Source organism: Ictidomys tridecemlineatus, chromosome 6, assembly GCF_052094955.1.
Source record: "Ictidomys tridecemlineatus isolate mIctTri1 chromosome 6, mIctTri1.hap1, whole genome shotgun sequence".
Taxonomy (NCBI): Eukaryota; Metazoa; Chordata; class Mammalia; order Rodentia; family Sciuridae; genus Ictidomys; species Ictidomys tridecemlineatus.
This window is the reverse complement of record NC_135482.1, coordinates 93,123,108-93,145,671: the sequence shown is the minus strand read 5'-3', so window position 1 is coordinate 93,145,671 and position 22,564 is coordinate 93,123,108. Positions and strand designations below refer to the sequence as shown.

The following is a 22,564-nucleotide window of genomic DNA, read 5'->3' as shown; positions in this document are numbered from 1 at the left end:
GTTGGTATGTGGTGCTGAGGATTGAACCTGGGCCGCACGTATGCCAAGCGAGCGCGCTACCGGTTGAGCCACATCCCCAGCCCCATTTTTTTTTAATCTTATTTTTTTTTGGTGGGGTTCTTTTTTTTGTTTTTTTTTTTTTTTTGGAACTGGGGGTCGAACCCAGGGCTTTGCAAATGCAAGGCAGATGCTTTGCCACTGAGCTACATCCCAGCCCTTAATTTATATTTAATTTATTATCAATGAGACTGAATTTTTGAGAGAGAGAATCTTTTTTGTAGATGGACACAACACAACACAATGCCTTTATTTTTATGTGGTGCTGAGAATCGGACCCAGGTCTCACTCGTGCTAGGCAAGCACTCTACCGCTGAGCTACAATCCCAGACCCCAGACTGAATATTTTTCATTGGGTGAATTATCTACTCAAATATTTTCCAATCTTCTTTTAAATTATTTTCTTTCTGCATACTGATTGGTAGATATTCTTTAAATCCTCTAAATATAAAAATAATATAAATATTTTTCATTCTACAAACTTTCTTAGTATGTAGATTAAATTTTACTTTGTATATAGTATCTTGATGAAGAGAAGTTAATTTAACACAACAAATGTATCCATTATTCCCTTTTATTTCATAGTCTTATTAGGAATAACAAATGAAATTTATCAATCACCTCTTCAAAATCTATTGATATTTTTTAAAACTTGTTAATATAGTTAGTTATATTGATAGTTTTCCTGATATTGAACTATCCTTGAATTCTTACATGAAATCCTAATTATTTTCTATTTTTGATACCTAATTATTAACTACTGGATTCTATTTATTAATGTTTTATATAATTTCCACCTAAATTAATAAGTAATCATATTTCCTGGTTTGTTTTATATATGTCTTTTTCTGGTGTTGGTATTAAAATCATCTGGATTCATAAAAATAGAGATTTCCAAATTTTACCTGTCTGAAACTTAACTGAATTTAACTGTATACAAATTACCTCCCTAGAATTATGTCCCTTTTCTGTAAATTTCCTTCCTCTCCCTTCATATTCCTCAGCTCTAAAAAATTCTCTGTCTAGGACATACTTTGGAGACATCTCTTCTTTGTGACCCTAGTATAAAACATATCTACTAAGACCACATCCCTTCAACAGTAGCCCATGCAATTATACATGGCTGTTTGACTGGCTTTCAAAAACAAACAAACAAACAAAGCAGGATTTGAGGTGTTTACTAGAAAGCCATCATGGCAAACTTTCAAGCTACCAATGTTATATCACTGAACATAGAACGGAGGAAAAACTCCCCTAGTTGGCTCCAGCATACTACTGAATCAAGATTCTTCTTCCATATCTATTAGAAATCTATGCCAGATTGGGAGGAATTCTTTTTTCTTTTTCTTTTCTTCCTTTCTCCTTCCCTTTCCCTTTCCCTTTCCCTTTCCCTTTCCCTTTCCCTTTCCCTTTCCCTTTCCCTTAGGAATTAAAGTGTTCAAGAAGATTGACTTGACCCTGAAGGTAATAGGAAAACCAGTACTGCTCTTAAACTATAGCAAATAGGGTTCCTTTCTGGAGCCCTGAGCCTCAGGGCCTTCCCTTTCCACACCCCATCTCAGTAATCCTTTCTCAAATTTCTCCAAGTTCCCATCCAGTTCTCAGGATCAGTCAACTGACAGGTCCATTTATTTTCTTTAGAGTACTTTTCAACATATTACCTATTATTTCTTCCCTATCCGGCCCTCCTCCAACTGAGGTTGATCAGAGGTTGTGATATGTATATTTTTAAAAAATTTCATCCGTGGTTCATGGCTCTTAGTTCCCTCTCCAAGGCAGGATATGAAAACTAAACTTTCTCTTCCACAAAACATGTCATAGAAACTCTAATCTTTCCCTGCTTTTCTCTCTTGAGGCTGGCCACAATGAAATTCTTTGACCAACCCTTATCTGACAGTAGGTCAGACCCTCCTCATTCCTGAGGCTTCTTGCCTCATACCACAGAGGGAGGAATGCTACATAAACAGGCCAAGAATGCTGAAGCAGACCGGCTTTGCTGTTTTCCCTGTTCAGTCTATTACCACTAGATCAGACCATTTTTGCCCAATAACATTTTGACAGTTTCCCATTCTTAAATCATGCTTATGAAATGAAGCCTCCATAAACTCCAAAGGGCAGGGTCCAAAGAGATTCTAGACAGCTGAACACATGGAGGTCCCTGGAGGTTGACACACCCAGAAAGAGCACGGAAGCTCCATGCTCTTTCCCACATACTTTGCCCTATACAACTCGTGTCCTTTCTAACAATATTCTTTAGGACTGAGAATGTAACCAATAGTAGAATGTTTGCCTAGCATGTGTGAGGCCTAGGATTTTATCCCCAGTATTACAAAAAAGAAAAAAAAAAAACCAAAGTAACCATGTTTAAAATCAACAACAATAAGATCCCTTATAACAAACCAATAAACAAAAGTTTGCCTGAGTTATGTAAGCCACTTAATTGAACCTGAGGAAGGAGTTGTGGGAATCCCAATTTACAGTCAGTGAGTCAAAAAGCACAGGTAAAACAAGCTGTTTGCAATTGGCTTGCAATGGGGGTAGTCTTGAAAACAAAGCCCTCAACCTGTGGGTTATGATACTGGCACATAGTGTCAGAACTGAATTGGATTAAAGGACACTGGGGTGACATCTGCCACAGAACTGATTGCTTGCTCAATGTAGAGGAAAGAGGACCCCCACACATATGATTTCAGTGTTGACTGTTGTATGAGAGTATAGGAATACAGGCGTTTTGTTTTTCCTGACCCACAAAGACATCCAGAGGAGTTCCTAGACTCAGATTTATAGAATTATTCAGGGGTCTCATGACAATGGCCATGGTCATCCCACTTCTGGTAAGGTGCCCAGTATTATTTTGTGGGATACAAGACTGAGCTGCCAGAATAAGGTATACATGATGATTTTGAATCAAATGATTTATATGGATAGGGGACTTTGCATTTTTAAAATGTGCCTTTTACAATTAAACTAGGTATAAAGTCATAGTGTTAGAGCCAGCCTAGTAGTATAAAAGAAAGGAAAGAGAATGACTGAAATAAAATGTAGAGTTTAAAGACTGACAACAAATAGAGTTTGAAAGCTGGAGTGTGGAGGGACCCTGACTAGTCATCTATGTAGAAGCAACACGAGACAGCTACACAGCAATAAGGAGCTTGTGGAGACAGGTTAAGGCTTAGCCTTAAAGTACAAACATACTTGAGAAGTGGGAAAGAGAGGAATTCAGAAAGATTATGAAGAGTGGATAGTCAAAGATTAAGAATTGTTAAGGATATTGTTACAGTCTAGATCTTTAATGTCCCCCCAAAAGCTCATGTAGCATTGAAGGAGTGTTCAACAGTGAAATGATCAGATTATGAGAGCTGTAACCTAATCAATAGATTAACACATTTGATGAATTAACAATTTGAATAGACTACTGGATGGTAACTGTAGTGAGATGGAGAAATAGGTCACTGGGGGTATGTACTGGACTATATCTATTCCTCGCCCCTTCTTTTTTCTCTCTGTTCCCTGCCTGCCATGAGCTGAGCTGCTTTCCTCCATGCTCTTCCACCATGATGTTCTGCCTCACCTCAGGCCCAGAACAATGGAGGGCGCTATGCTGTCGGCTGATCATGAACTGGACTGCGGTAGTCCGCTACAGCAGAATAGGGGGGGGCGGCGGCGGGGGGGGGGGGGAGGGGGGGGGACGAATAACTTATGTACATTGATACAGCAGGAGTAGGAGCCGTTTACTGTAGGGCAACAGAGCCATTCACACGCTTTGCAGAGCTCATCTTAATCAGCATAAACTAGATACATCAGTCAACCAATAAGGAATCTCCACACTTAATGGCTCGCTCTTACTACTTCTCAAACCACTCCCTCTGGCATCTTGCCAGGCACCATCCAGACTTGTTTACGAACTCCAACATTCCCCTGGCAAAATACCAGGTGCTACCTTGACTTGTTTACAGACCTTAACATTGACCTCTGAAATTATGAACTCAAAATAAACTTTTCATCTTCTAAGTTATTGTCGATTATTTTGGTCATATTGACTAAAACCTAACCAACACAGATATAGAGCAACCCTCATCAATGACTATTTTATCTTGCTTTGTTTTAACCAGATTTTCTTCATGGTTTAAATAAAATTATACAGCATATAAATGGTAAATAACGATAAACAGTTTCTAGGAGCATTGTTTGCAAAATCTAAAATCTGGAAAAAAAATAAAATAATATTTAAAAAATAAGAAAAAAATAAAAAGTAAAACCTGGAAACAGTGAAAAAATGAATTGTGGTTATAATGCAAAATCATATAGCAATTCATATAAAAGTATATATAATAAAATAATTCTCAGAAATATAATGCTGAGTAAAAAAGGCCAGATACAAGGAATAAAAATCACATAAAGTTCCAAAATAGGCCAAATTGATGTATAATGTTAATATACAAGCTAATTGTTTACTATTGGGAAAGAGGTAGCAGTGACTAGGAGGGGTGCAAGAGGAACTCGGGATGTTAATGTCCTATTTCCTAACTTAGGGTAGTCAGAGGAGTATGTTCCCCTGTGAAAATTCGCAAAATCATGTTTCTATATACTTAAAATGCATGGATTTAGGGGAGTATAAATTATATTTTAAAGTTTAATCCTAAATTTTATTTTATTTTTGGTGCTGGGAATAGAACTAAAGGCTTCTTATATGCTACACATGTACTATACCACTACACCTCCAGCCCTAAAATTGTGTTTTTAAATTTTATATATTTATTTACTTTGTTTGTTTTCCAGTTTTGGAGATTGAATAGTAGAGAAAATCCTATTACTGAGCTACATCCTCACCCCATTTTTATTTTTATTTTGAGACAGGATCTTGCCAAGTTGCCCAGACTGATCTAGTGTGCACCAACAAACCCAGATAAAGTTTATTTTTATTTTTTTTTTTTAAAAGACAGAGAGATAGAGAGAGAGAATTTATTCATTTATTTATTTACTTTTTGGTGGACACAACATCTTTGTTGGTATGTGGTCCTGAGGATCGAACCCGGGCCGCACGCATGCCAGGCGAGCGCGCTACCGCTTGAGCCACATCCCCAGCCCCACTTATTTATTTTTTAATGTAAATGGTACCACCAATTGTTGGGTATGGAAATGCATGACTAATTCCAGTGACTCAGGAGGCTGAGGCAGGGGGATCACAAGTTTAAGGCCAGCCTCAACAACTTAGTGAGACCCTGTCTCAAAATAAATTAAAAATGGTTGAGGATGTAGGTCAGTGTTAAAGTACTGCTGGGTTCAATCCCAGTACTAAAAAAAACAAAAAAACAACAACAACAAACCACCACCCCCACCAATTTTCTAGAAGACAGGAAGTCCTATATTCTATAAGGTTTTTTCCAAGATGTGTAACTTATAGTCCTCAAAACCATTTAACTTCTATCTCATGGTTTACCCTGGTGAAAAGAATACTATATCATATATATATATATATATATATATATATATATATATATATATATATATATAAAATGTGTGTGTGTGTATATATATATATATATGTGTGTGTGTATATATATATATATATATATATATATATATATATATCCTAAATTCTGGATTTTAATAAACATTTCCCTACTGCCAAAAAAAAAAAAAAGTAAGCATCATGTAGTAGGGAACATTTTTGCAAAACAAAAAAATATAGTAGCAAATATCCATGGAACCTAAAACCAGAAGCTGGAGCTGGGAAAAAAAAAAAAAGTATATGTGCACACACACACACACACACATACACACACACACACAATGACATTTACCTACAGAAATGAGCACAGAGATTTTTCAGAAAAATAGAGAAATCATTTTAATAGACCATCTGTGAATATAGGAGATAGCGTTTTATTCAGGTGGCTATTTCTTTGTTTATATAATTCTATTTTTATGGCTGAAAACAGAGAACCATTTTAGAAAATAATCCTCTTTAAGTGGGGATCCTTTATAGTTAAGTCCAACTTTGTACTTCTTAGGTGGCAGCTGATGCATGGTACCTCTAAGAGTCTAATTTATCTTTTTTAGTAGAGGAAGTTACTTCAATACACTTCTGTAGTTTTAAATTCACTACATGTTTTCTTTACTCTTGCAAAGATTATAGAAAGAATCCTTAATTTTTTAAACAATAGCAGCAAGGTCATATAAAACAATGGATTAGTACGGTTCAAAATACTCAGCAACTCAGGATTCATATTGAATTTGAAATTCAAAGAAAATTCAGATATTATGGAGTGTATTTGCTGGATTTTACCTACCATCACCTGTTCCTCATTCTCTCCATAACAATTTGGAAAAATATCTTCTTCCCTACACTCCGTTCCTGTGATATAAGTAGGGGCACTTCATCCCTGTGTGGATCCAGGAGTGGGCACATGACCCTGGATTGGACGCTCATCATATCCCATTGTTCTGGATCTAATAATTGTTCCAAAGTCATACACATTTTCCACCCTACGCCATAGGAAGCAACTGCAGAGTTTTTTGCTAGAAGTGTTGATAAAAAGATATTATCTTCCCCCTGGAGTTATTAAATAATAAAAATGCAATCTAGAGTTGTGAAGGGCTAGCACATGAAGGTCTGCTTGAGCATGAAACCAATTTGTTTGTCTGTTTGTTTTAGTACTAGGGATTGTACCAGTACTCTAATACTGGGACACTACCACTGAGCTACTTTCCTAGTCTTTTATTTTTTATTTTTATTTCTATTTTAAGATGGTCTCATTAAATTGCTGAGAGTCTTGATAAATTTGCTGAGCCTGGCCTTGAACTTGTGATCCTCCTGCCTCAGCCACCCTAGTCTTTGGGTTTACAGGTGTGTAGCATGAATCTGGCTGGACAGAGTCATTTTGGCTCTTAATTCAAATGCACCTAAAGATAATGCTGTTACAGACTAAATTGTTCCTCTCCCAAATTCATATGTTGAAGCCTTAGTCCCCATTGTGAGTGTATTTAGAGATAGAGCCTTTAAAAAGATAGTTAAGGTTAAACCAGGCACCATGGGTCTTGCCTATATTCTCAGCACTTCCAGAGATTGAGGCAGGAGGATTGCAAGTTCAAGGCCAAACTCAGCAATTTAGCAAGGTTAATGGTTAAGAGGCCCTGGGTTCAATCCCTTGTATCAAAAACAGAAAAGGGACTGGGGATATAGCTCAATTGGTAGAGTACTTGTCTCACATGCAAAAGGCCCTGGATTCAATCCCCAGCCCAACAAAAAAAGAAAAAAGAAAATAAAAGAAAGAAAAGAAAGAGAGAGGGAGAGAAAGAAAGAAAGAAAGAAAGAAAGAAAGAAAGAAAGAAAGAAAGAAAGAAAGAAAGAAAGAAAGAGAGAGAGAAAGAGAGAAAGAGAGAAAGAGAGAAAGAGAGAGGGAGAGAGAGAGAGAGAGAAAGAGAGAAAGAAAGAGAGAAAGAAAGAAAGAAAGAAAGAAAGAAAGAAAGAAAGAAAGAAAGAAAGAAAGAAAGAAAGAAAGAAAGAAAGAAAGAAAGAAGAGAAAGTTAAATGAGGCCACAAGGATGGGGCCCTAATCCCATGTGACTGTTTTCATAAGAAAGAACACTAAGGATGCACATGCACAAAGAATATGTGAAGGTACAGAGAAAAGATGATCCTCTGTGAGCCAAAAAGAGAAGCCTCAGAGGAAACAAAAGGTGCTGACACCTTGATCTGCAGAATTGTAAGAAATGAATTTCTTTTATGTTACCCAGTCTGTGGTATTCTGTTATGTCAGCACTAGCAGGGTAAGACAAATGCCATCCCTGGACATTTTGGTTACAATTGAAAATATTTCAATTTTTTTCTTTTGGTACTGAGGATTGAACCCACTGAGCTACCCACTTTTATTTTTTAATAAAAACCCACTCATTTTTATTTTTTATTTTGAAAAATAAGTTGCGGCAGGTCTGGTTAACTTGCTGAGGCTGGCTTTGATCTTATGATTGCCCTGCCTCAACTTCCCAAGTGGGATTATAGGCATATGTCACCACACCCAGACGATTTATTACTTTTTGTTGTTGTTGTAGATGGACAAAATATCTTTTTTTTTTTTTTTTAGAGAGAGAGAGAGAGAGAGAGAGAGGGAGAGAGAGAGAGTGATAGAGGGAGAGAGAGAGAGAATTTTTTAATATTTATTTCTTAGTTTTTGGCAGACACAACATCTTTGTTTGTATATGGTGCTGAGGATCGAACCCGGGCCGCATGCATGCCTAGTGAGCGCGCTACCGCTTGAGCCACATCCCCAGCCCCTGGACAAAAATATCTTTATTTATTTATTTATTTTTATGTGGTGCTGAGGATTGAACCCAGGGTCTCACACCTGCAAGGCAAATGCTCTACCACTGAGCTATAGCCCCAGCCTGATTTATTACTTTTGTATACCATAATTTGAGTTGGAATACTGACTCTCCTAAAACTGATATAAATGTCAGACTTGGTATCAGAACATATTATTAAAAATAATGCATCCCAAATGTGGAAATGACTATGAGGTAGAAAATTCCTCATAATTAAGAAATAGTGAAAAATTCCCTTATTCCCTAAATAGAAATGATTATCAATTCCTCTTTCTCAGTAGAAAATACCTGGTTAAATTGTTGCCCATTTTATCCTAGGACTTTCCATATATCAAACATATAAGGCCTCCCCAGGATATAGCTCGGTAGTGGTAGAGCAATGCTTAGCCTACACAAGACCCTGGGTTTAATCTCCAGCACCAAAACATCAAAAACAAAAAATGAAACAAACACACCAAGTCTAGATGTTTAGAGACTTAACACAAAATTCTTTATGTTGGAATGTTTACCTTTGGCTGGGCAGGGGGCAAGTTCCAACAAGAAAGAGGAAAACTTTGTTTGAAAAACTTTGTTTTTCTAAAAACAGAAAGATAAAATACAACTTTGCCTGTGGTTAATAATCTAAGATGGCTGAAAGTCAGTCTTGGCTTTCCAGAGTGTTCAAATTCTGCACCCTCCGCTAAAGGGAATGATAACAAAGTCAGAATACTGATACCCACAGATCACTCCCAGTCACTTCCTGTTATTCATTCCTGGCTGACAAAGGGGGTAATTGTTCTAACTGCAAAGAGCCAGTCATTGGAATAGAGCCAAAAAAAATTCACACTAGCTCCCTACCTCTGATAAAGCCAGGGTAGAAGTCAATGAGCTACCAGGTGGTAGTTGGTCCTAGCAGTCAGCAAGGTTTGTTGTTGTTTCTTCTTCTTCTTTGTAGTGGGGATTGAACCAAAGGGTGCTTTACCACTTAGCTACATTTACCTCAGCCGTTTTTATTTTTTATTTTAAGACACAGTGTTGCTAAGTTGCTTAGTACCTCACTAAATTGTGCAGGCTGGCCTTGAACTTGCCATCCTTGAATTACACACGTGTGCCACTGCACCCAGCTAAAGTCTGTTTCAAAGAGAAGGAGGGAAAATGAAAAAAAAAAAGAATTCTGATTTTGGTCACAACCTCAGGGGAAAAAAATGCTAATATTACAGGTGAGTTGTATTACCATAGAAACCCTTAGGCCTAGCAAAGCCCTGTGATTATTCAACATCTTAGGCAATAAATACTCAATCCCCCAAATCTTCCAAAAGGAATTTGACTGCTAAAGCACACACACAAAAAAAAAAAAAAAAAAAAAAAGAAAGAAAGAAAAGAAAAAGAAAAAAAGAAGAAAATTTACTCTTCCATAATATAGCAGAGAAGATTTTTTTTTTTTTCAGATAGTAGAACCCATGGAAATAAAACTAGCTGACCAAAGAACTCTTGCCAGGGTAAGGATTTCTGCTCTTCTTTTCCTTCAGGGTGTTATACCATGGACCAATGATCATTATATATGATCTCCTTTCCATTTTCTCATTTCCTCTCATAATTATGCGAGTGATGTGTCAGGATGATCAAATGTATTATTTAGCTTTAGGATCCAAAAATCACAAAGGGATGGATACCTCCAAGTCCAAATAAGAGGAATTTTTGTTGTTGTTGTTGTTACTAGGGATTGAATTCAAGGGCACTCAACCACTAAGCCACATCCCCAGCCCATTTTTTGTATTTTATTTATTTTTTTAAATTTTTAGATGTTGATGGACCTTTACTTTATTCATTTATTTATATGTAGTGCTGAGAATTGAACCCAGTGCCTCACACGTTCTAGGCAATCACTCTACCACTGAGCCAAAACCCCTGCCCCTTGTATTTTGAGACAGGGTCTCACAAAGTTGCTTAGTTCCTCTCTGTTGCTGAGGTTAGCTTTGAACTCATGATCATCCTGGCTCAGCCTCCCCAGTGGCAAGAGGAATTTATGGTACCTAGATACCATGAACTTTAAGTAACTGGAATGGCAATTATTCCTTGGAGATAATTTGCTTATTATTTGCATGAATATCGTATTAAATGTGGAAACTGCAATATGCATGATGGTGAGCACCCGAGGAGTTGATTGTTGTGTGTTTCTTTTGCTTTTGTGCCTGTCAGGAAAGCATACCTCCACTCTGCCTTCAGGCAGAACCAAGAGTTCCATGATCTTGATTCCTAATAAAGTCACTGCAGTTGAAAACTCTAGCTGTACCTGAAGCAACTTTTACTCCTATATGTTTTAGTTATATTAATCAACATATGTTTTTTTCTTCTTTAAGTCACCTTGGGCAGTTTCTTTCTTTCCCCCCCCCCCCCCCGCAGCACAGTGAGTGGCCTTCATTTTTTACCATTTGTAAAAATACTGACATTTAGACTTTAAAATTTATAATACAAATTATAGGCAGCAGTTTAAAACATTTCAACAATGGTGAGATTCCACTTTGCTGACACAAACAAGGCAATTATCCCATGTTCAAAAAGTAAGATTTGTCCCTATTAGTAGACATCTACTGCCTTGCTCAGGGCCTGTTTGTGACTGTGTCTTCTTCCATCTCTTCTTCACCCCCATCAGTGGGTCCTGATCTGCGCTCTCTTCCAGGTATCTGACCAGATTGCAGCAACCCTTCAGCCAGAGTTGATGCATTTGCTATGGCATTCTTGATTGCTTCTACATCCTCTAGAGATGGCCCACCTTTCTTTTTGTCAGTTGGCAAACCAGTATCTGGATTAAAATTTTAGTTTTACTTTCTGAAAATCCAGCGCTCTGATTTGTGGGACTTTATAAATCACATACAGTCTATAATGCTTCTTATTTGTTACAGGATTTCTTAGAATGCTTAGATAAGTCAGTGATTTAGGGGCTAGGGATGTGGCTCAAGCGGTAGCATGCTTGCCTGGCATACATGCGGCCCGGGTTTGATCCTCAGCACCACAGATATTGTGTCTGCCAAAAACTAAAAAATAAATATTAAAATTATCTCTCTCTCTCTTAAAAAAAAAAAAAAAAAGTCAGTGATTTAAGAGATGGCAAAGGGCCCAGATCACCCAGTTCCACAAGACTATTGTTGGTGAGAATGAATTCTGACAGGGCAGAGCCTGATTAAGTCCTGTAATGCCAGATTCATGGGACCCCAGTGGACCTCCAAGAGCCGAATCTGATGCAATCACACAGGAGTCTTTATTGCAAGCTCGAGCCTGGACTCACAACTGTTTCTGAGGTCCCAGGGAGTGAGCCCCGGTCCTTTGTTCAGAGAGATTTTATAGGTTTTGGGGGGATACTCTATGCATCACAACAACACACAGCAAATCATTCCATACCACGGGAAAATCAAACAACAACTCTTAACATTGATTAGCACTTTCACTGGCGGGAACAAGTTGGGTAGGGGTGATTGGTTAGTACAAGAGGAAGATTCCTTTAAACTAATTGGTTTAAGCCACGAGGGGTGTACCTGCTGAACTACATGGTTTCCCAACATGTTATCACCAACCATAAACTACTGGGGGTCATCTGGCATCCCAGGTATTTTCCCTGTCTCATGCTGATTGGTGGTTGCTAGGGGGTTGCTATGTGTCTCCACCTAGCCTAACTGAGTCAGGGACACCTGGCGAGGCATATGTCTCCTGTTATTTGCAGACAAACAACTCAGCAGGGTGGGTATGTGCTTAGGAGTGCTCTGTGGGTTTTTCCAAGGACAAGGGTCACGCCCCCTTCCTTGGACAGGCTTTGAGGTAGAAGCTGTTTTCTCAAAAAACGGAGTCACATCAGTTTCTCAGTCCCTCACCTATACGGCATATTCTGTTGTTCACTAATAATATCATCAGTCTTCTTAGCAAAGGAAAACCATACAACTTCCTGATCTCATTGTCAGAAGAATCAACAGCATCAAACTGGTCTAAGTTAGCACCTAGATTTTCAATGATTAGAATTTTATATCCCCAGAGGTCCAGCTCTCGGTCCCGTACAGCATCGGTGTACTGCTCGATCAGCTCTGCCGTCAGCTTAGTTTGGGCAGTTTCTGATACTTGTAACTAAAAAAGGTGTTGCTTAGCACAGACAAAGCTTTCACCCAGTGCTGTTGAGCCTGTTAGTATTTAGACTCAAGGTCTATTTGCCCGAGTTAAGATGGAACTCAGAGCTGACAGTTGAAGGACTAGCAGAGCATTGCTAAGAAAAACTGTGAGGGAATAATCTAGATACTTGCATTATGACTTGCCATTATATCTGGCATTGTTTATTGGTCTGTGAAGTTCCCAGGAATCAAGTACATCAAGAGTCTACTGAGCTCATATGGAAGTTGTAAAGCCATTTTTGTTTCAAGTTTGGAAATCCCTAAGATAATTCTCTAATCTTGATAATTTTGCTAACAGCAAGTAAGTTTCAAAATAGTACAATCCTTGAAGAAGAATCCTTCTTACTATCTTTCTCAATGCAGTCAAAGAGAACACAGGAAGCAGAATATGAAACAGCAAGATTTGAAGAGCAAGAAAAACTAAAGAAGTTCTTACTATCCTTACCAGCAGTATTTGTTACATGCTATTATGTGACCCCTTCCATCTTCCTACTTCTGGTAGGAAGTTTTTATTGTTGTGATTATATTTCCCCCTCTTCAGTGTATATTTGGTACCTTAAGGAGTTTTAAGCTTATAATTAGCTAAAGGTTGTCAGATTAGATGAACTGGCCCTGAGGAATGCATATCAGTCAGAAATCCTATCCTAGAGCTGTTGACAATAACCAGTTATGGAGAAAAACTGTGCTTGAGTTGATCGTGATAGTCACATGATGATTGAAAAGGTTTTTTGAATTATAGAATAATACAGTTCAAGGAAGATGTATATATGTGTAGGCATGCATACACACATAAACATTTACTTCCCATTCACAGATTTTCTGGTCAGCTGCAGATTGGCAGGGTTGGGCTAGACTCTAAGTTTTAGGTTATTATTTGTTCCTTGCAGGACCCATGCTAATGAAGTCATGGATCTCTGAAATAAGCCATTCTCATGACAAACTCCAGAAGCTCAAGAGGTAAGCAGAAAAAAAAAAAAAAAAGCAACAACTCTTAAAAGCCTCCACCTCTCCACCTATAACTGGCACAAAATCAGTTGCACCCACATTCCATTGATCAACCATCCATGTCTAAAATCATTGGGTGAGAAAGAACACTGTGTCTGCAGAGAAGCCACACCATAGATGGAGAAGACAAAAAGATTGTAAACAAATGATACTTCCTAACATAATTTTAAGGTAACAAGAGTCATTTTTTTTTCTGAAGCAATTTTAAATAGTTTCTTTTCTTCCTTTTTTTTTTTTAAAGAGAGAGGGAGAGAGAGAGAGAATTTTTTAATATTTATTTATTTATTTTTAGTTATCGGTGGACACAACATCTTTGTTTGTATGTGGTGCTGAGGATCGAACCCGGGGCCGCACGCATGCCAGGCGAGTGCGCTACCGCTTGAGCCACATCCCCAGCCCTTAAATAGTTTCTAACACTAAGTAATAGATAACCTCCATGCTATAGTGATTGAACCAGATAAGCAAAAAGAAGCAAAATTGTCAATGACTCATTTAATAAGATTTACAAAGTCATGAAGCTATGATTTCTGGCTTCATTCTTATCCAAAACCTAATTATAGATATTGTTATAAACATGCTGAAAGAGTAGAGATAAAACAATAACAAAAATAAAAAGTTTAGGTAGGTGCAGACACGTATAATCCCAGGGACTTGGGAGGCTGAGACAGGTGGATCATAAGTTCAAGGCCAACCTGAGAAACCTAATGAGACCATGTCTCCAGGAAAAAAGCCTCTAGGTTTAATCCCCAGTACCAAAAAAAAAGGAAGGGTTTTGATGATTTTATTTTTTGCTGTGCTTGGGATTGAACCTAGGAAGGAAGGGAGGGAAGGAAGGAAGGGTTTATAATATTTATTTATTTATTGCAGTACTGGGATAGAACCCAGGGCCTCACACATGCCAGGGAGCCACATTCCCATCCCTTGATGGTTTTATGATCCTTCATTCTATTGTATGTTAGGACAACTTCCCCTCCCTTACTTCTTGAAGTTTGGTTATGTAAACTAATAAAAATCCATTTTCTCTTAAGTTACTGTGACTTAAATATGCGTTCCTTGCAGCTAGAGAATCTTAACTATCTAAAATGGCATGCTATTATTCCCATCCTTGGCTGGCCACAAAACTTTCTTTTCCAATCTTATTCCAAGCTACTTTCTTTCTTTCTTACTAGCCTCCAGCCACACAGTCCTCTGCAGCTCCTTACTACCCAGCACCCTTCCTTGGTCCTGTACATGCTCATTCCTTCTCCTAAAATGGTGTCCTCAACTCCTGATAAGCCTTCAGATTTCAGCTTAAACATCACATTGTGGAAAAAGCTTCCCTGATCTCTCAATCCAAATACTATATTTCTCTTTTTATTTGTTTGATTGTTTTGCAGTGCTGGGAATCAAACCCAGGGCTTTCTACTATCTTTGTTTTTAGAGCACTCATATTATTTATAATATATATTTTATTACTTATCTTTTTTTAATTCGTTTTTAGTTGTAGATGAGCACAATACCTTTATTTAATTTTATTTGGTGCTGAGGATTGAACCCAGTGTCTCACACGTGCTAGGCAAATGCTCTACCACTGAGCAACAACCCCAACCCCTATTACTTATCTTTTAATCAGCTTCCTCCCTTTCCAAACTGTCAACTCCATATTAATTTCATTCATCACTATATACCCTGAATCAAGCACAGGCACATAATAGGGATGCAATTAACATTTCTTGTATAACTACCACACTTTTCTAGAGAGTAATTAACACTTGCTGCCACCCTTTTCTCAGTCTCCTTGACTGTATCAGGGAGAGTTCAAACAGGTAAGTAGAACCACTGTGACATAGATATGTAGAGGGATCAAAGAATCACAGACAATAGATGAGGAGTAATGTGTACATACACTCAAAATACGGGATTTCTTGCAGGAATTTGATCTTGTGTAATTGTGAAATCTAGGTAAACAGTCTTTGTAGGCTTCTGTCTTCATCTGAAACTGATGCTTGACAAATGCAGGCCAGGCAACTGGAAAGAGAAGATGAATATAAAGTTGAGAAAACAAGTCCACACTGGCCTGTCCATTCTTGCTGCCTCTAATCTCAAGAGACGTCCATGCAGGAAAAAGTGGCCTTCTTTATTACAAAGCTAAACACACAGCTGACCCAGGAGGGTCTGGTAGAAAGTGGAGTAGTTGCAGGCCTGGCTGATGCCACATGCTGTTAAAGTTTGCTTGCAGATATATCAGAGTCAACCTGCATAGCTACAAGAAGTACCTGCCCCCACCTTTTTTATTAGGGGGGATCCAAGGATTGAACTCAGTGAGATCCAACCATTGAGTCACCCTATTTTGTATTTTATTTAGAGACAGGGTCTCACTGAGTTGCTTAGCACCTCACTTTTGCTAAGGCTGGCTTTGAACTCATGATCCTTTTACCTCAGCCTCTGGGATTACAGGCATGAGCCATGCCCAGCCCCTACCTTCTAAGCATTAAAAAAGGAGGAGGAGGAAGAGGAGGGGGAGGGGGAGGAGGAGGAGGAGGAGGAGGAAGAGGAGGAGGAGAAGGAGGAGGAGGAGGAGGAGAAAAATTGACTGCTATTTCATTTTGGCCCTCTGAATTTTCCATGATGTTATCTCACGACCCAGCTTTAATGAAAACGTAGGGAAGGAAGTTCTGAGAAATACAGTTCAGCTTAGGCAAGTTGACTTTACAAAGCCACCAAACCCCTTCAGTCCAAAGTCACTCTGGCCTGAGACAATTCACTGACAATCTCCTGAAACTAGTGTCAGTGATCTTCTCAAGGCCCCCATTGTCGTCAGCTTCTACCAGGCTGGACACTTGGGACCATTTTTCCCATTTTATTTGATTAAACCACACTTTCCTGACTTTTCTCTCTTTCACCCCATCCCACCCATCTTTTTGTGTCATTTGGGATATGGCTTTTTTGCCTTCCGATTCCTAAATGTAGATCTTCACCAATGTTCTGTATTTTTCCCTTCTTACTCTAAATTTTCATTCACCCTTTCATTTTTACACGGCTTTAAGCACAGTGTCTCTTGGTCTCTGGATACCTGCCTTGAGATCTTGGATAATACAGGCCTAGATCCATACCCCAGATGGCCACTTACTGCTTCATGACCTTCAACTCTCTGAGTTTCATTTCTCTGTTAGTAAAATAAGATAAACAATTCCTAGCTACAACACCAGGAAGGCATGGAGCACTCCTCTGGATCACAGCATCATTCGTTAATGGTCCCTTGCGTTTCTTCCCTTTGCTTCCGCATTCTATTCTCCAAACATGTCATCAGGCTAGATGTCACATTCCTGCCTAAAACTAGAGCTGCCAACTTATTCATCTTTTAAAGCTTAAAGTTCCATCCCAGTGGTTCAGGAGGGTGAAGTAGGAGGTTTGCAAGTTTGAGGTCAGTGTGGTCAATTTAGTGAACTCTATCTCAAAATAAAACATCAAAAGGGCTGAGGATGTGGTTCAATGGTAAAGTAACCTTGGGTTCAATCCCCAGTATTAAATAAACAAATGTAAAACCCTTCAAAGATATTATTTGTCCTACCATAATTTTTACAGTGTTCATTAAGCCTCAAGGATGCACTGTAAGAGTGTGAAAGTGGCTTCTTTAAATAAAATTTAATTCTACAAAATATGTAACTTTTTTAAATTAGTAAAATCCCAGGGATAGTGGGGCACAGTGGTGCAAGCCTGTAATCCCAGAAACTCAGGAGGCTGAGGTAGGAGGATCGCAATTTCAACGCCAGCTTCAGCGACTTAGAAAGGCCCTGAGCAATTTAGCAAGACCCTTTCTTAAAGTAAAAATAAAAAGGGCTGGAGATGTGGCTCAGTGGTTGAACACCCTGGGATTCAAATCCCTGGTACCAAAGAAATTTAAAAATTAAATTAATAAATCCCAGGCTTAGGGCTAGTGTGGTGGCTAAGTGGTAGTGTGCTTGTTAGCATGCATGAGGCACTGGGTTTGATCCTCATCACCACATAGAAATAAAATAAAAATAGTGTGTCCACCTAAAACTAAAAAAATAAATATTAAAATAAGTAAATAAATAATTAAATTCCAGGCTTAGAATTTAATTCAAATTTAATTCAAATGCCATGGCACTGCCCCAAGAGGGTTCCTGATCTAGTCCCCGTGTCTCTCTGGCCTCATTTCCTCCCTCTTCCCTCTTTCTGCTCTAAACTCCATTCAGAGGGCTTCTAATATTTCCTAGCCACAACATGCTATTTCAAAATTCTGCGCCTTTAATACTCCATTCCTTCTGACCACCCGTGTCCTTCTCCACTTCACTCATCATTAGCACAAACTCCATCTCCTCCTCCAATGCCCAATTCCACCAACACTTCAGCTAAATCCTCCTTAACTGTCTTGCCTTCCGCCTGCTTGGCTCTTTATCTGAGGTAATTACTACTTACATTGTGACATATTATAATTTGTACTTATCTCTGTTACAGCCCTTAAAACAATGAGTTACACATTTGGGTCTCTTTCTGCCTCTCTTGGTAGCTTATAAATTCCTAAAAAGAAAATGTTTCTCCTCTGTACGGGCTCTCACAAGTGGCCTAAGCCTTAGTTTACCCATCTGTCAAGCTTTGTGTAGTGATTATATTATACAGCAGATGCAAAAACGAACAAACCCCGGCACATTGTACAAAGTCAGTCAGTGATTCTTGTTTGTGGTACCAGGCTTTAAACCCAGGGGTGTTCAACCACTGAGCCACATCCCCAGCCCTTTTTATTTTTTATTTGAGATACAGTCTCACTAAGTTGCTCAGGACCTTGCTAAGTTGCTGAGGTCTTGAACTTGAAATCCTCCTACCTCAGTCTCCTGAGTCACTGGGATTTCAGGCTTGCAACCCTGCGCCCCACCAGACACCACAAGGCTTAAGGCCTCGCTAAATTGCTGAGGCTGGCTTTGAACCTTCGATCCTCCTGCCTCAGCCTCTTGGGAAGCTGGGATTACACACGTGTTCCACGTCATCCAGCTGCATTTTTTTTTTTTTTAAGTATTGTTAAAGCTGGGCACTTTGGTGCATGCCTGTAATCCAGCAACTTGGAGGCTGAGCCAGGGGGATCACAAGTTTGAGGTCAGTCTGGGCAATTTAGGAAGAACTATCTCAAAAATGCAAATTCTAGGGGTGTAATTCAGTGGTAGAGTGCCCCTGGGTTCAATCCCAGTACAGCAAAAGGAAGGAAGGAAGGAAGGAAAAAAAGGAAGGTTAAAATCAGGAACTTGAACTATCATGCATCAATCAATACCGGTGTCCAACCAGTAACTCCCTTTAATTCTTCAATGTCCACATCAAATCAAACTGCCAAGAGGAAGAATTTTTTTAAAAAAAGACTTAATGTACTCTTCTGTGATTAAACATACATACACACACACACACACATTTTGAAGCTTATATTCTCTGTGTTTACACATAACATGCACACTGTGACCTTTTAGAACACTGCTGTTCCAAGACTGTAAAACCATGTAAAACTTCTGCAACTATAGACATTATTACGTAATGCTTCTCAGGATTTTTATTTTAAGACAAACAAAATAAAGCAAACACCAGAATCTCGTGAGCTTTGTCATAGTACTTTTTCATGGCCCAGTCAAAATTCTTGGAGAAAAGATAACAGGAAAGGTAGTATTTTATGTAAAGCTAAAAAAACTAGTCTAGAATGAGTTAACTAAATTATGAAAAGGCATATATTGAGTAATGGCACAATAAAGGCAGGAATTCAGGGTTTTTCTGTTTTCATTCATCTGGGAAAAGACCATGCAGCTAATGACAACCTAGCTCACCGCTCCCAACTCTGTACGTGCTTGGATTTTGACTAGGGTGACTACTGCAATAGTCCTACACTCCTAGTAAGGGAAGGGAAGAAAGACCTAGAGCCAGAAACAAGGAAGGAGTCCAGAGGAAGACAGAAGGCTGGGGGTGTGGCCCAGTGGGTAGAGCACTTGCCTAACATGCAACGTTTTTAAAACACTGTTTAAAAGAGAGAGAAATGTGTGCTAATTTTCCTCATGCTCACCTTGGCAGCAGCTAACACTTGTTCTCTTTTTTGAGTGATATGGCAGAATTGGGAAGAAAAATACTTACTGGGTGCAGTGGTGCATGCCTGTCATCCTACAGACTTGAGAGGCTGACGCAGGAGGATCACAAGTTCAAGGCCAGACTCAGCAATTTAATGACATCCTGTCTCAAAATTTAAAAATGAATAAATACAATGGGCCAGGGATGTAGCTCTCTGGTAAAGCGCTATTGGGTTCAATCCCTGGTACCAAGCAAACAAAAAACCACCTCTAGGAAATAGATGGAGCACATTAATATGAAAAACCATTATTCCCTCCTAGATTACTTAAAAGAGCTAGGGTCTAATCTTATGCAGCTACACAGCACAAAAGGCTCAAGTTCTTTGGACTTCTATTTCTTCATCTGAAAAAGCAGGAAGTTGGGTTGGCTTTAAATTTCTATGGGTTTGTATTAAGATCTTTTGAAGAAATAATGACTTATTTTCATGGACATAAAGGAGGAAATAAAAAGAAATCAATGTTTTAAAACATTTATCATGCTGGGGGCGCAGTGGTGCATGCCTGTAATCCCAAGGGCTCAGGAGGCTAAGGTAGGAGGATCAGGAATTCAAAGCCAGCCTCAGCAACAGTGAGGCGCTTAGCAGTGATACTCTGTCTCTAAATTTTAAAAAATACCAAATAGGGCTGGGGATGTAATTCAGTGGTGGAGTGCCCCTGAGTCCAATTCCCAGTACCCTCCCCCCCAAAAGAAACATTCATCATGTGCAAGACAAATAGCACAAGGGTTTTAAAAGGACAGACTCAAATGGCCTGTTTTTTTGTTTTTTTTTTTTTTGTGTGTGTGTGTGTGTGTATTCTGTCATCTATTAAGCTGTGTGATTTTTGGCAAGTAACCTAACCTCTCCGTGTCCCCAGAAGTAAAATGGGAACAGTGGTACCTTCCCTAAAGGGAAGCTGTGAGGATTAAATGAATTTATGTGTGTGTGTACACACACACATACAGGGTTCTTTATACCTGCATGTACATCAAAATAGTAACTGGCACAAAGTAACTGTTCTATAAATGCTACTACAAACATTATCACAACTTGGTAAGATAGATCTCTCATTAAAAAAAAAAAAAAAAACTTAAAAAAAATGGACCAGAAAAGCTAAGCTTCAAAGCTTTCAAGTTTTTCTAAACTCCATATTCAGTATCTTAACTATTATCCTTTTCCAGTTAAAGAAGTGAAAGACACAGCATTTTGTAGGCAATTAAGGAAATTTTACCAGTTATACAACCATCAGTTAATCTGTATTCAGTGAATACAGAATAAAACCACATCTGGGGTGGGAGTTGTGGCTCAATGGTAGAGCGCTTGCCTAGCATGCATGAAGCACTGGGTTTGATCCCTTGCACCACATTAAAAAAATAATAAATAAATGGTATTGTGTCCATCTGTAACTAAAAAAAAAAAAAAAAAAATCTGGAAAGTTCTCCAACCCTGTACAGTTTTGGAAAGTGTAACAGTATCTAATCTGCCCACGTGAAGGAACGCCCAATGCCCAAAGGGATTACCCTCCTGTTAGGAAGTCCAGTGAATGCGTGAATGACATCTCTTATGAAAGTTCTCAAGAGATGCAAATCGCCTACTTGAAATTCTGGGGCATTTAAATCTTCCTGGAGAAGTCTGTCTCTGGCCAGCAGGAGGAGACTTCTTTTAGGCGGAGGAATCCCTAAACCCTCTCTCCCAGAGGATAGGGAATGTTTTTAAAAAGGGTGTGAATGGGGAGAGCACTCCAGATTCAGGTATCAAAACCCGAGCCGAATTCCCATCTCAGAGTGAAATCCAGTATTACAGAGGAGAAAATACAGACGGTAGGAATTATGGAATCATTTACTTTTTAGAGAACAACGTGAAAATCCATTCAGCTGCTTTCACATTACAGGAAGAGGAACCCTGAAATAAATTCAGTAGTTTTGCTGAGAGTTCACAAGAGAAAAAGAAAGCAGGCTGAGTCTTAAAAGAGCCACAAGGAATAAAAGGAGAATCCAGAAAAGTAGTGAACTGGAGCCAGGAAAATGGTATTTGAATTCAACTCATCTTCTCAACGAATACGTGTTTCTTGCCTTTTGTCAGGTGTTGTGTCAAGAGCTGGTTCTACAGTTTTGATCAAGCAGACATGACCTGAGGGGACTTAGAAAGCTAGCCCCAGGAGTCAGAAACTATACATTTATTTTTGGTGTAGAGTGTATATAATCGCATACTGGTGCTATAACAGTTAAAGAAGGGTCTTTCAAGAAAGAGGGTGTCAGGGTAGAAGGTGTCTGCTCTAACCCAAATTTGCAGGAAGGCTTCTCTAAGCAGGTAACACAAAAGGCAAATCTTGAGGGTGAGTAGGAGGAGCTGGGGGGAGGGGCACTTCTACCCGGGAAACAGAAAGTGTGAAGGGCCTGAAGTAAGAGCCGATTTAACATTAGAAAGGCCAGCCTCAGCAACTCAGTGAGACCTGACTCTGTGATGCGGCCCCCGGGTTCAATTCCCAGCATGGGGTTGGGGGGAGGGGACAGTGATGGGGCACCAGTCCGGGTTTCTTGACCTCCAACCCTCTAGGATTTCCTTTGATACTCAGTATTTTGGAAATCTCTAATTAGCATACACTAAGTGCTTTCCCACGATAATCATTAATGAATCTAAACCTCATGAAAACAGATGCGCCTGATGGATTCACCTCCTTCTTACGTACCTTTCAAATGTCACCTTAGCCCAAACTGTACAAGTCCTTCTCAGAGTACTGACTCAATAGACAAAGTCGATCCCTCCCCTCCTGCATATAAAAATAGCTTTTCCGTATCTACTGCTGTAACTGGCCTTTTTCCAGGGCTTTCTGCTCCGCTGAAACAAAACACTTAAATGAGCAATTTGACTCTCGTTTTTAACATAGGAAAATGACATTTCTGTCTGTTTTGAGAGGTGAATTTTAAATTGTTGACTTATAGCTAATCCCATGTAACACCACAGAAGCAAA

At 39.0% G+C, this 22,564-nt stretch overlaps 1 pseudogene; it reads right to left on the bottom strand.

Moving 5' to 3' along the window:
• Positions 1-10,961: 10,961 nt before the first annotated feature.
• Positions 10,962-12,649, bottom strand: LOC110598809 (U2 small nuclear ribonucleoprotein A'-like; annotated as a pseudogene).
• Between the last annotated feature and the right edge of the window lie 9,915 nt (positions 12,650-22,564).